The 13,972-nt window shown below is 43.2% G+C and overlaps 1 protein-coding gene across 2 annotated transcripts in view; it reads left to right on the top strand.

The window, feature by feature from the left end:
- The first annotated feature begins 4,044 nt into the window (after positions 1-4,044).
- Positions 4,045-13,972, top strand: part of Kansl1 (KAT8 regulatory NSL complex subunit 1) — a 143,957-nt gene continuing 134,029 nt past the window's right edge. For both annotated transcript variants that reach the window (XM_042674101.1, XM_042674099.1), the window contains exons 1-2: positions 4,045-4,063; positions 5,686-5,825. The gene's annotated coding sequence lies outside the window, so the exon portion shown is untranslated. The remainder of the gene's footprint in view (positions 4,064-5,685; positions 5,826-13,972) is intronic.

Below are 13,972 nucleotides of genomic sequence, written 5' to 3'. Positions count from 1 at the left end.
CTGCTTCAGTCTTACCCCAGTGCTGGGATTATAGATATGTGCTACCATGCTTCAATGTGTTAATTTTCTTATTCTTCTTGATTTGCTATTACCCATATCATTAATACATATAATCATTCCAGAAATTTTTATAGAACAGGCTCTACAAGATGTCAAACATGCCGGGCGCTGGTGGCTCACGCCTGTAATCCTAGCTACTCAGGAGGCTGAGATCTGAGGATCATGGTTCAAAGCCAGCCCGGGCAGGAGAGACCGTGAGACTCCTATCTCCAATAAACCACCAGAAAACCGGAAGTGGCGCTGTAGCTCAAGTGGTAGAGCACTCGCCTTGAACTGAAGAGCTGAGGGACAGCGCCCAGGCCCAGAGTTCAAGCCCCACGACCGGAAAAAAAAAAAAAAAAAAAAAGATGTCAAACACAATGATGATATTTAACAATTAAGCCTTTAGCTTATGTCAGGCACTTTTCTTTCTTTTCTTTTCTTTTTTTTTTTTTTTGGGTCCTGTCATGGGGCCTGAACTCTGGGCCTGGGCACTGTCCCTCAGCTCTTCAGTGCTCTACCACTTGAGCCACAGCGCCACTTCTGGCTTTTTTTTCTTTTTGCTTATGTGGTGCTGGGGAATCGAACCCAGGGCCTCAGGCATGCAAGGCAAGCGCTCTACCACTGAGCCACCTTCCCAGCCCACTTTTCTTTCTTTCTTTCTTTTTTTTTTTTTTTTGTTGGTTGTGGGGTTTGAACTCTGGGCCTTGGTGCTGTCCCTCAGCTCTTTTTTTTTTATTTTAAGTTCTTTTATTTAAAAACAAAAACAAAACAAAAACCCAAATCAAATGTCCCTCAGCAATTCAGCTCAAGGCTATTGCTCTACCACTTGAGCCACAGTGCCACTTCTGGCTTTTTCGGCTTATGTGGTGCTGAGGAATGGAACCCAGATGGAACCCAGAGCCTCATGCATGCAAGGCAAGTGCTCTACCACTGAGCCACCTTCCCCGCCCTGATCTCAGGCACCTTTACCTTCTCTTCATTATTATTTTGTATGGTGCTGGGAATGAACTCCAGGGCCTTATTCTTGACAGGCAAGTTCTCTATCACTGAACTACATTCCTCTCCTTTCAGTTATTTTCAAATTTGTTATATGTATACAGTAATCTTCACAACATCCAAAGAGGTTTTTTTTTGTAGTGCTAGAGTTTGAACTCAGGGTCTTAAATTGCTAGGCCAGCAGTCTACTACTGGGAGCATGCCTCCAACCATTTTTGATTTGCTTTTTCTTCAGACAAGGGATCCAGCTTTTGCCTGGGCTATTCTTATATCTCTTCCTCCTGTGTAGTTGGGGTTATAGGAACATCCCCCTACATCTAAATTATTCTTTGTGGTAAGGTTGGTTACACTGTCATTTTACCTGAGCTGGTCCCAAAATGCTACCTCAGTTTTTACTTCCTTTTCCCTATGGTACCAGCCAATCTACCATGTAAGTCAAAGGTTTCTCTACCTTTTACATGCCAAGGCTAGGTAAGTGCTCTGTGACTGAACTATAACCTCAGCTCTTTCTCTTTCTCTCTTTGAGGAAACACAAGATGTGTATATTTTTCTTTCAATCCTTGCTCATTGCCTTGTTCTTTATATCCCAGAGATGTCAGGCATTTATAAACAGGACTTGGATCCAAGAAATGGGACCAGGAGAAGAAAAAGAGTGGAACAAGGAAGAAGGGTCAGGGAGTATGTGGTGAGTAGGAAGGGAGATTTCTTTAAGAGAAGGTCTCAGTCTATGATTTATAGATTAGGAAATCCATGGACTTAAAATTTTAAAAAGACATGGAATTAAAAATAAGTATATTATTGTAAAATGTGTAACATAAAAAAATAAATGAGGGGCTGGGAAGGTGGCTCAGTGGTAGAGCGCTTGCCTTGCATGCCTGAGGCCCTGGGTTCGATTCCTCAGCACCACATAAGCAAAAAGAAAAAAGCCGGAAGTGGCGCTGTGGCTCAAGTGGTAGAGCACTAGCCTTGAGCTGAAGAGCTGAGGGACAGCACCCAGGCCCAGAGTTCAGGCCCCACGACTGGACCCAAAAAAAAAGAAAAAAAAAAAGAAATGAGGCTGGGAACATGGCTTAGTGGTACAATGCTTGCCTAGTATTCATAAAGCCTTGGTTCGATTCCTCAGTACCATATACACAGAAAAAGCCAGAAGTAGTGCTGAGTGCTATCCTTGAGCAAAAGCAGCTCAGGGACAGAGTCCAGGCCCTGAGTTCAAGTCCCAGAACTGGCAAAAAAAATAGTAATAATAAAATAAAAAAAATGAGCAAATTCACACTGTCCACCATCTTTGTTGAAAAAATATTTTATTGACACAAAAGAATTATTTTATTGGCTAAACTGGGTTTAAACTCAGGAGTATCATTCTCACAAGGGAGGTGTTTTACCACTTCTGCCGCAGCTCCAGGCTTTTTTAGATTTCTGAAACAGGTCTCTCACTATAAGACCTCTCTAGAACTCCAATTCACAATCTTCCTGACTCACTGTCCTGAGCTGGTAGTACAAGCACATACCCTTTTACCCCACCTTGAAAATTATATATCTTGTTAAAATTTTTGTTACTATAAAGGGGATGAACAGAGGGATACCAGCTGCATAAGTCAGGTAAAGACTACATGTCTTTTAAGACAATGTCATCCCTTACCCTATCCTAGTTTTTCCCTGCTGTCCCCAACCACAAGTTGTATGGTTTATTTTCCACATAGTTTCTAATGAGTACTACTTGCTGCATTTGTTCATTCTTTGACTCTTTTGATTCCTATGGGTTTGTTATGAATTTAAAAGCATTCTAAGAAGGGATCTGTATGTCTGTTCACACTGTCTGTGGTGCAGAAAAGTTGAGACTTCAGATTTATAGGTATTTCGGCTCTCATTATTATTGTCTCATGGTTACCAGGGACTATAGAAGGTCCCTTAAGTAATCTTCAAGACCTGTGAGATTCTTATAAATTTATTATTCTGTTTTTCCAGAGCACCTTGTTTAACATTTATGCAGTTCAATATTCTGGTGTGTTTTTTCTTTTCTTGATTTTTACACTCTGGTTGTCTTTTTTGCACTTCTTTTGGGGAGTTTATCCTGTAAACCACTATTACAAGGTGGAGACCCCACCCCACAGTCCAGATTACCCACCTTGTCCCTAATTCTAGGACTGCAGCTCTTTTGGGGATACCTTTGCTTGGTTCACCCCAGGTAGCGGGAACTCATAAAAATTACAAAATGAACATTTCTCCCTAAATCTCCGTGTTCTAATTTTCTTGGATTTTGTCTATGGTTTTTGTGACCTTCTTTAACATTTTAAAATCAATATTCTTGAATGGCAATCTTAATGGATGATACACAATTTTAAAGCTACAAAGGATATGCAGTGAGATGAAGTCTTCCTCTCTACCCCCCCTCCCCCACTCCCTCCAGATTCCCCCCCTTCCCCAGGAGATAACCACTGTTACCACCTTTGAGTGGTCCACTCCTTTCTAACCACTATATGTAAATTCCTTTTCTGTGAGATGTGTACCCTTTCTAGGCCCTCTCATATCTGGTTGACTTTATAAATAAATATTGGTATTGTGTACTTGAAATACATATATAAAATCTCTCCCGATGGCCTTTCCGGCCTTGAGTTTTTCATCATGTCGCTTCCTGGATGAAGAACCTGGAGGGGTGAGGGTTTGGGTAGGGGGTAATGGAAAAGAGGACCCAAGGGACTTGGTTAGGGGGTTCAGAGTAGTCGACTGTTCTGACGCACTGCCGGATTTCTACTCCTATTCCGCCCACCTCGGGCCCTCTACGAGATCTGTCGTCCCAAAGCCTCTCGTTTCCAAGGGCCGAGACAGAGAGACTGAGAGATACATACAGAGACAGAGACACCGAGGCACCAGCATCCCTCTCCCCCTTCTGTCCCGCCCCGCCGCTCTGACTGACATCAACTCTCAGCCAATAGAGCTCAGAATCTGTCCTGGAGGGACCAATGAGAGACAGAGGAGGGTGGACGATTTCCCCGCCCCCACTTCTAGGCTTGGTTGAGCCGTGCAGGTAGGTCTGGGGCTGGGGGAGCCGCCGTTGGCACTGGTGCCCGGGGGGGTGGGCGCACGAGTGGGTCGGTGGTGATGGTGGGGAACAGGAGACGGCCCAGCCTAGGGAAGTCGGTGGGGGCGGCGCGGCTGGGAGGCGGGGAGCCGAGGGGCCCAGGGAGCGAGCGCCGCCGAGGGCCCTGGAAGCCACTGGGCTGGGGGAGCGGGGACGCGCGCGTGTGGCTTGGGGACCCCCGCCCCGCGCCCACCCGCAGGCCTGGGCCGCGGGCTGCGGGCCGAGTGGCCGGGGGGTCCTGGCCGCCTGGGTGGGGGGCGGGCCGGGGCCGTGGTTGGTGGGGGGGGGGGGGACGCCGAGCGGGGCCCGGGGCGCCAGGCCGAGCCGAGGTGGGACGGACCGACGCGGAGGGCAAGGGAAGCCGCATCCCGCTGGCCGCCCCCTCCTGAGGAGAGCCGGGCCGCGGCCGCGGGCGTCCTGAGGAGACCCCTCCCCACCTATCCCCCCCCTCCGCGGAGGATGGGGCCGGAGGAGTCGCTCCGCCGCAAGAGGGTGGGGGCTGTTGGGTTTGGGGCTAGGGTCCAAGGCCGAGGGGGAGGGGTGCTTACTCGGGCTCCCTCTTCCCCTTTCTCCTCTCCTCTCCCCTGTCTTTGGAGGTGGGGATCCCAGCGCGCGGCGTGGGGGTTGGGGGGGGTGGATGTGTGTAAGACGGGAGCGGGGGTTCCAACCCACCTGAGACTTGGGGTCAAGAGTCAAACTCCTCCCCGCCCCCCCCCTCCCCCCAAGTCTGATGAGCGGTAAGGAAAGTGATGCCAAGTCTCCGTAGCCGGAGTGAGAAACGCATAGAGCAAGAACAAATCCACTCCGGAGGGTTTTGTTGTTTTACTTTCAACACGCATACACGCACGCAGCGACGACGACGACGACGAGGGTACTTTATTTTTGATTATTATTATTATTTTCTTTTTGGAAATTTATTTTTAAAGAGGTGAGTGCTGTTATTTCTGTCCCTATTCGGGCAAGCCTCCATTTTAAGCCAAGCCAGTAACTGTTTAAGCTGGAGTTTCATTCAGGCCTAGGTCTTGAAGAGAGATCCCAGAAAGAGGTGGTTTGGTTCATCCTGCCTCCGTAGGAAACTTAGCCCCTTGGTTGGGCGGCTTCTTTGGGAAAGAAGGGTCTTTTATTTGCTTCTAGTACTTAACACAAAATTTATTTTTTTCATGTAAAATTGGCTCTGAAAATTAAAACAGGACAGTTGGAATCATCAGGTTTTTAATTTACTAACTAAACTTAAATGTGGCAAGCGAAGATTTTTGGATGATTAGTTAAAATCACTTTTCGACAGTGTTTAAGAAGTACCTGGATAATTTTTTTTTTCCTGTAATGAGATTCTGGTCTTTTTGGTTTTTTGTGTTGTTTTTTTTTTTTTGATAAGTGATTTTATATATTTAATATATTTGTGTAAAATGTTTCTTCCGCTATATATGGACACACATATATGCGTATATTTTTTGTACACTTTAGGATGGTGAGGTGATTAAAGCTTCAAATCTCTTCCCAGAAGGCTTCAACTGTTTGCATATTATTATTATTATTATTTTAGTCTGAAGGAAAGTCTTCTCTTTCAGGTCCTCGCAAGATACCTTTTGAAACAAAACATTTTTCTCATACTTGGTGACTGAGTGATTTACTAAGACTCTCTTGCTCATTTTTGAGTGTTGTCTGAACTATTCCTGACACTATGAATGCTATTTGGATGCCCCTTAAGGTAAGATGGATTAATTTTTGTTCACTATGATATGTATATATATTATATGTATGTGTATATGTATCTACATACATATGTATTCCATTCTAATATATATTCATATATGAAATACAAACAGAATATATATGTGTGTGTATATATATATATATTAGAATGGAGAATATTTTTTGATTTACTGTTCTTCAGTCTCCTTACACTTCTCTTCCCTCAAAAACTACTATAGTAATTTTCTGGAATTTATATTGATTTGTTTATTAGTGTTAAAATGTTAATGACATTTGCAACTAAACTTTCATTCTAATGATGAGTTTATCTTTTTAAGTTAGAACAGCCTGTATATTTATAAAAGTACTTTTCCAATCCTGATAGGATGGGTTGGCAGTTTAGACTTCCAGGTCTACTTTCAAACAGGTCCTTGAGAGTCATAGGTGCTAGGGTGTGTCCTATTCTTGCAAATCAGTAGCTGATTCATGTGTTACAAAGATGTGTCATTAACCATTTGTTTACGCTGAAACTTCATATACTGTATTAGAACATATTAAAACTGCTGCTTTACATTGGAGAGTCCTGCTGCTCACTAGGTCATTGCATGCGATTTTTCACTTTCTTTCAACAGGTAGCATTTGAGCCAACTTTTGTCTCACAGGATAAATCTCATTTGGGCAAGTGGACAGGCTGTCTTTAAGATGAAAAAAGCTCCCAATGAAGTCATGGTTCTTCCATCTCTCTCTTTTTTTTTTTTTGTCTGTCAGTCGTGGGGCTTGAACTCTGGGCCTGGGTACTGTCCCTGAGCTCTTCAACTCAAGGCTAGTGCCACTTCAGGTTTTCTGGTAGTTAATTGGAGATAAAAGTCTCACTGCCTTTCCTGCTGGGGCTGGCTTTGAATTGCTATCCTCAGATCTCAGCCTCTAGGATTACAGGCATGAGGCACTGGTGCCTGGCTTTCCATCTCTTATAGCTTGCTCCTCTTCCCTCCCTCCCTCCCTTCTTTTCTTCCTCCCTTCCTCCTTCCCTCCTTCCTTTCTCTTTTCTTTCTTTTTCTTTTTCTTCCTTTCTTTCTTTTCTCTTTCTTTCTTTTTCTTTTCTTTCTCTTTTTTCTTTTTCTTTTCTCTTTTTCTTTTCCTTTTCTTTCTCTTTTTCTTTTCTTTTTCTTTCTTTTCTCTTTTTCTTTTCTTTCTTTTCTTTTTCTCTTTTTCTTTCTTTCCTTCCTTCTCTCCCTTCCTCCTTCTCTTTTTCCCTCTTTTTTCTTTCATTATTTCTCCCTTTTTCTCTCTTTCTTTCTACATTTTATCTCTTTATTCAAAACATGACAATCTTACAGCTTTTTCTGGTATACTAAACAACTCTCTTGACTAAAGAATTTTATTAAGGGGCTGGGAAGGTGGCTCAGTGGTAGAGCTCTTGCCTTGCATGCCTGAGGCCCTGGGTTCGATTCCTCAGCACCACATAAGCAAAAAGAAAAAAGCCGGAAGTGGCGCTGTGGCTCAAGTGGTAGAGCATAGCCTTGAGCTGAGGAGCTGAGGGACAGCGCACAGGCCCAGAGTTCAGGCCCCACGCCTGGACCCCCCCCCCCAAAAAAAAAAGAATTTTATTAAGACTAAGCAGAGGGCAAAACTTAAGACAAGTGTAGCGAGGAAGCAGGAGGAAGGATGAAGAAAGAAAGGTAGCAGTGGAAACCATTCTCTTTCACTTTCTTCAGAGTTAGATGCTAATATAGTTAAGATTGTTTTATTGTAATCTGCTCTGTGAACTTCCAGATGAATGCAGTGGATAAATCAGAATAATGTAGTGTGTGCAATCTAAATATTTGGACTTGTGGGAAATCTTATAGACTGAGTTCTTACTCTCATTTATGTACCAGATTCTATTGTTGGATAATTGGCACTTATTTAGTATAAAGGAAGCCAAAGTGACACAGTTTTTCCACAATTTCTCCCTATAGAGTTAGAGGGATTGAGTGGGGGAACATAGCCAGAAGTCCTGAGCCCCTAGGAATTGGAGGATCTTGTTTAATAATGTTTCCACTTTATTTATTTATTTACTTATTTATTTATTTATTTGCTGACTGTGGGGCTTGAACTCTGGGCGTGGGCACTGTCTGTGCACTCTTCAGCTCAAGGCGTGTACTCAACCGCCTGAGCCACAGCTCCAGTTTTGGTTTTCTAGTGGTTTATTGGAGATAAAAGTCTCACGGACTTTCTTGCCCAGGCTGGCTTTGAACGATGATCCTCAGATCTCAGCCTTCTGAGTAGCTAGAATCATAGGTATAAGCCACCGGCGCCTGGCTATGTTTCCACTTCTTAACAAGTACTGAGTGCTTCCTAGGAAGCTTTCACCAGGATTGGTATCAACTTATCAGGTTTCATGTTAGTTTCCTTGTTTTTAATTAAAGGTATGAAGTATAAAGAAGCCTGCTTTTTCAGATACCTATGCTGTTTAAGGTTTTACTTCTAAATCTCAGTGAACTTGAAATTTAATAAATCAGTAAATAATACAGTAACTCCTGATGTAGGAAAGGCCTCTGGCATGGCAGGAATACATTTGTCAATGTGATTTATTACCTGTTAACTACTTGGGAATGTAGTTGTAAGGCTTCCTTAATTTTGTGTTCCTAACCAATCCTTTGATCAGTGGAAAATATCTTGTAAGTCAAAACCTTTTTGATATAGTGTCTCATTCTGTAGCACAGACTGGCCTTGAACCCTCAATCTTTCTGCCTTGGGTGCTGATGTTACAGATGCATGCCATAATTTTATTTATTTATTTCCTTGTTTGTTTGTTTAACTTGTGCCAGTATTGAGGAGGCTGGAACTCAGGGCCAGGACACTCTCCCTTAACTTATTTTTTTTGGCAGTCACGGGGCTTGAACTCAGGCCTGGGCACTGTCCCTGAGCTTTTGTGCTCAAGGATAGGGCTCTACCATTTTGAGCTATGGGGCCACTTCTGGTTTTCTGGAGATTAATTAGAGATAAGAATCTCAGGGACTTTCCTGCCCAGGTTGGCTTTGAACTGTGGTCTTTAGATCTCAACCTTCTGAGTACCTAGGATTACAGGCATGAGCCATAAGCTTCTGGCTCTCAGGATTTTGAATTGCAAATTTATAGTTTATATTGCTAGTACTCACCTTGCAGTTCAAGGCTTTATATGGGGAGGGATTTATACAGAGTGAGTTTACTGTGCAAAATATTTAGAATAGCTCAATAACTATCAACTGCCAATTTTCTTTATGACATTTGTTTGCTAAGCCTGTGACTTTATGAATAGAAATATATTACCTATAATATTGTGAATGTTAGAAGTCTAAGGACAGCTGGGTGCTGGTGGCTCACGCCTGTAATCCTAGCTACTCAGGAGGCTGAGATCTGAGGATAATGGTTCAAAGCCAGCTGGGGCAGAAAAGTCTGTGAGACTCTTATCTCCAATTAACCAGCAGAAAACCAGAAGTGGTGCTGTGGCTCAAGTGGTAGATCACACATATCTTGAACTGAAGAGCTCAGGGACAGCACCCAGGCCCAGGGTTCAAGCCCCATGGCCGACAAAAAAAAAAGAAAGAAAGAAAAAAAAGAAATCTAAGGACAAAGGCATGCTTCCTAGGAAGATGGTTAGGCCTCTCTCTTCCAGCTTATGGAAGGTCCTTGGCTTGTGTTATTATAACTCCAACTTTACTTAAAATTAAGTCCTCATGTGTCTTTGTCTAGAATTTCCTTTTTTTTTGGCTGCTCCTGGAGCTTGAACTCCCAGCTGAGGCACTGTCCCTAAGCTGCTTTTGCTCAAGACTAATGCTCTACCACTTGAGCCACAGCACTACTTCTGGCTTTTTCTGAGTAGTTTATTGGAGGAGTGTCATGGACTTTACTGCCCCAGCTGGCTTCAAACTGCCAACATCAGATCTCAGCCTCTCTAGTAGCTAGGATTATAGGTGTGAATCACCAGTACCCTGGCCAGAATTTCTCTTTTAAAAGACATCATACTGAAGTGGGGTGCATCCTCAGGACTGTTTTTTTCGCGGGGCGCTGGTATTGGGTCTTGAACTCTGTCTGTGGGTGGGCTTTTTTACTCAAGGCCAGCACTCTACCACTTAAGCTACAGATTTATTTCTGGCTTTTTGATGATTAGTTGGAGATAACCCTACGCAGGCTGGCTTTAAATTGAGATCCTCAGATCTCAGCCTTCTGAGTAGCTAGGACTACAGGCATGAACCACTGGTGACTGGCTCTTTTTTTGGGTGGGGGAGAGGAGGCAGTCCTGGTGCTTGAATTGAGGACCTTATGTTCTACTTTTTGTTTTTTGTTTTTTGTTGGTCATGTGTCCTGAACTCAGGGCCTGGGCGCTGTTCCTGTCCTTTTCTGTTCAAGGCTAGTGCTTTACCACTTTGAGCTACAGCTCCACTTCTGGTTTTTTGGTGGTTAATGGAAACAAGTGTCTCACAGACTTTCCTGCTTGGGTTGGTTTTAAGTCATGAATCCTCCTGAGTAGCTAGGATTATAGGCATGAACCACTAGGGCTGACTACCTTCTTTTTTTTCCCCCAGTCCTGGGACTTAAACTCAGAACTTGGGTACTATCCCTTAGCCTCTTTGTGCTTAATACTAGTGCTATACCACTTAAGCCACAGTGCCACTTCAAGCTTTTTCTGAATAAGTTTATTGGAGATAAGAGTCTCACGGACTTTCCTGCCAGGCTGGCTTTGAACTTTGATCCTCAAATCTCAGCCTCCTGAGTAGCTAGGATTACAGGTGTGAACCATCAGCTCCTAGCTTTTTTCTTTCTCTTTTCTTTCCAGCTTCTATTTAAGCTACACCTCCACTTGTGGCTCTTTACTGGTGTTTTGTTTTGTTTTGTTTTTGCCAGAACTAGCATAGAGCTGTGCTTAGATCTCAGCCTCGTGAGTACCCACCAGAACCTAGTCTGCATGATCTCATTTTTACTTTATGCCCTCGGTAAAGATTTTATTTTCAAATAAGATCACATTCTGAGAAACTGAAAAATTATATATCTTTTTTGGAGGACACAATTTATCTTGTAAAACAACCAATAGCCTAGTAAACACCTGTTATTAGACTTGAGTTTTTAGTATTTTTTTTCCTGTTACCTACTTGATGATCTCTTAATCTTTGTACCAAATTCCAGCAAACCTCCCTCTTCTACTTTCTTTCTTTCTTTCTTGGTTGGTTGTGAGGCTTGAACTCTGGGCCTGGGCACTGTCCCTCAGCTCTTCAGCTCAAGGGTAGTGCTCTAGCACTTGAGCCACAGTGCCACTTCTGGCTTTTTCTGCTTATGTGGTGCTGAGGAATTGAACCCAGGGCCTCATGCATGCAAGGCAAGCACTCTACCACTGAGCCACCTTCCCAGCCTCCCTCTTCTACTTTCATACTTTCTTTCTATGGTAGGTTGGGTTACCCAGAAACTAAACTTGTATAAATTATTTGCTAAATAAGAGTAAGTAGATTTTTGGTGATAATTGGAGAGACTTTTCTATGGTTAAAACACACAAAAAAATGACATGCTTTGGCAGTCTAGTTTAAATTGACGCAGTTTTATCTATGTTTTATGCATAAAAAGGCTACAATATTTTCATCAATATTTTTGAGTGGTTTGAAACGGCAGTAGATACGTATGGCATATGCCTGTTGCCATCAGAAACTAGTCCCCGAATTTATCTCTTATCTCATTCTAATATGAAAGGTTCACTGGTATTAGATAATTTAAGATTGGACTGGAGGAAGTATCATTAGACTAGGCCAGAGAATACTGAGCAGTCTAAGGCAAAACATCAGTAGTGCAGGTAGGCTTGGGGAGGTAAGTCAAGTATAGGAATGGTTTTCTCCTGAGGACAAAGGGAGTAGCCATAGTAAAGGTTTGTGAAGGTCTGGAGGCCCAGATAATATATTCAGATACTTGATTTGAAGAAATTATAATTCTCTTTAAGAATTAATTTGTAATTTATGTTTTTATTTTTTATTTATTTATTTATTTATTTATTTATTTATTTTTATTTTTTTTTTTTTGGTCCAGTTGTGGGGCCTGAACTCTGGGCCTGGGCACTGTCCCTCAGCTCTTCAGCTCAAGGCTAGCACTCTACCACTTGAGCCACAGCGCCACTTCCGGCTTTTTGCTTATGTGGTGCTGAGGAATCGAACCCAGGGCCTCAGGCATGCAAGGCAAGCGCTCTGCCACTGAGCCACCTTCCCAGCCCCTTATTTTTTATTTATTAGCCAGTCCTGGGGCTTGAACTCACGGCTTGGGCACTGTCTCTGAGCTTCTTTTGCTCAAGGCTAGCTAGCACTCTAGCACTTGAGTCATAACACCATTTCTGGCGTTTTCTGTTTATGTAGTACTGAGGAATTGAACCCAGGGCTTCATGCATGGCAGGCAAGCACTTTACCACTAAGCCACATTCCCAGCCCTGATTTATGCTTTTAAATTCTCTTTTATTCTGGCACCTGGCATGAAATTCTTCCCGCTGCACTTCCCCCCACTCCCCCGCCCCCTTTGTTGGTTGTGGAGCTTGAAGTCAGGGGCTTGGGTGCTGTCTGAGCTCTTTTTGCTCAAGGCTAGTACTCTTCCACATTGAGCCACAGCTCCTTTTCTGGTTTTATGGTGATTAATTGGAGACAAGAGTCTCACAGACTTTCTGATCCTCAAATCTCAGCCTCCTGAGTAGATAGAATTACAGGCATGAGCCACCAGTGCACTGCTGAAATTTCCTCTTGTATTGGTATGTATAAATGTATAAATTGTTTGTTGCTGGGTACTGATGGCTCATGCCTTGTAATAATGCTAGCTACTTAGGAGGCTAAGAGCTGAGAATTATGGCTTGAAGCCAGCTCGAGCAGGAAAGTCCATGAGATTCTTCTGTCTAATTAACTATCCACCAAAAAGCCAGAAATGAGCTGTAGCTTAAGTGGTAGAGTGCTAGCCTTGAGCAAGGAAGCTCAGGGACAGTGTCTAGGCCCTGAGTTTAAGCCCTAGTACCATCAGCAAAAACAAAGAACAAAGAAACAAATGAACATACACTTGTGCTTGGAGCAGATGAATAGACTTACAAATTTGAGCCCACAGTTTATTCTTACATGGGGCCCTTGAGCATTATAAGAAATTTTTGGCCAGCAGGGGGAGCTAAAGTTACTGATGCTAAGTGACTTCATCTCAACTAGCTTTGAAAACTTTGTCAACCAAGAAGAAAAGCTTTACTGATAAAGTAGTCAAAGTTCACAAGAAGATATATAAATGACCAAGAAGCAAAGAAGCATTTTTATTTCAATAATTAAAGGAATGTAGATTAAATGACAGTATTCACTTTTTTTAGTTTTTATTTTTTGTCAGCCATGGGGCTTGAACCCCGGGCCTAGGCGCTGTATCAGCTCTTCAGCTCCAGGCTAGCACCCTGCCCTTGAGTCACAGCGCCACTTCCAGTTTTCTGGTGGTTTACTGGAGATAAAAGTCTCATGGACTTTCCTGTCCAGGCTGGCTTTGAACTGTAATCCTTAGATCTCAGCTAGGATTATAGGCGTGAGCCACTGACACCCAGCTTAATTTTTTTTTTTTTTTTTGCCAGTCCTGGGGCTTGAACTCAGGGCCTGGGCACTGTCCCTGAGCTTCTTTTGCTCAAGGCTAGCACTCTACCACTTGAACCACAGTACCATTTCCAGCCTTTTCTGTTTATGTGGTTCTGAGGAATCGAACCCAGGGCTTCATGCATCTTAGGCAAGCACTGTACCACTAAACCACATTCCCAACCTTAAAAAATTTTTAACTTGTGGAATTTGCAAATGAACTTTGCTGTGAAGGCGGTAAGAGAACAGTCTCAAACTGCTAGTGGAGGTATGCATTGGGACTATTATTGGTTGGTTTGTTCTGGAAGATAATTTGGTAGCATATATCAACAAGCCTCAAAATGTCCTATTTTGCTTTTTGCTGTTCCTGGGGCTAGAACTCTGGGCTTGGGCACTGTGGCTGAACCTGCTTGTGCTCAAGGTGAGAGCTTTACCACTTGAGCCACAGTGCCACTTCTCACTTTTTCTGAGTACTGTAGTTTATTGGAGATAAGAGTCTCATGGACTTTTTCTTCCCTGCCTGGCTTTGAATTCATATTTCAGCCTTCTGAATAACTAGGATTACAGGTGTAAACCACTTTGCTCTCTCTCT

This window comes from Dipodomys spectabilis, unplaced genomic scaffold (genome assembly GCF_019054845.1).
Source record: "Dipodomys spectabilis isolate Male_0828 unplaced genomic scaffold, ASM1905484v1 ptg000018l, whole genome shotgun sequence".
Taxonomy (NCBI): Eukaryota; Metazoa; Chordata; class Mammalia; order Rodentia; family Heteromyidae; genus Dipodomys; species Dipodomys spectabilis.
The sequence above is the reverse complement of the archived record's forward strand: the minus strand, read 5'-3'. Positions and strand labels throughout refer to the sequence as shown.